Genomic DNA, 996 nt, shown 5'->3' on the forward strand with positions numbered 1-996 from the left:
GCAACTTTACTGAATTTGTTTATCAGTTCCAATAGTTCTTTGATGGAGTCTTTAGGTTTTTCCAAATATCATTTGGAAATCATTTGCAAGTCATTTGGAAATGTCATTTGGAAGTAATTTTCAAATATCATTTCCAAAGATTACTTGGAAATCATTTGAAAATTTTCTTGCTTTCTGGCACAAAATGTGTCCTAAACTTATCTTGAACATTCTTAATCCTTGCCCTGGAATCAGCCATTTCTCTAAAGACCTCTGGTTCCCTTCAGTGGAAAATGGTATTCATAAGCCAAGATCGGGGCACTAAGTGTGTTCATTGCTATTGAAATGTCATTGTTACCTAGCCCTATCAGTGCAGAGAAGTAGGGAATATATGTTTTTTGTACACACACACAAATATAGATATACAGTTACATCTATCTATCTCATTATCTGTCATCTATCTGTTACCTATCTATCATCTATCTATCCATCTATCTATCTAGAAGGGTATGAATATACACGGATACATCCATTCCAATCTAATTTCATAGGATTCATGCTAGTTTTCTCCCTTTCTGAATCCATGACTCCCTTCTGCAAAGGAGAGAAGCCTGGCTTCCAACATCCTTAATATATTTACTTATTTGATCAATCCTCTTTATGTAGCCAAACCTCACCCATCCCCTCCCACTCATGGTTGCCCTCCTCACCTCACGTGGGTTCTCCATACACTATTTAGGCTCTGGCTGCTCTTGCAAGCCACCCCTCTGTGTCGACCCCTTCTCTGCTTGCTTGGACTCCCACACCCAGGCCAGGATGTCTCTCTACACAAACACCTACTTGGTCCTCACCCTACTTGGTCTCTGATTTGGAGCCACCATGACTCTCTCTTCTCTTCCTTAATGTGTGGCCACCATCTGGCTGCCACCCACCTAATGATTTTAAGACTAAATTATTCAAGAAGGGAAAATAAAGGAAGAATTTGGGAAAGAAAAGGAATGAATGCTTTTAGCCTTG

The sequence above is a fragment of the Pongo pygmaeus genome, chromosome 6 (genome assembly GCF_028885625.2).
Source record: "Pongo pygmaeus isolate AG05252 chromosome 6, NHGRI_mPonPyg2-v2.0_pri, whole genome shotgun sequence".
NCBI lineage: Eukaryota > Metazoa > Chordata > Mammalia > Primates > Hominidae > Pongo > Pongo pygmaeus.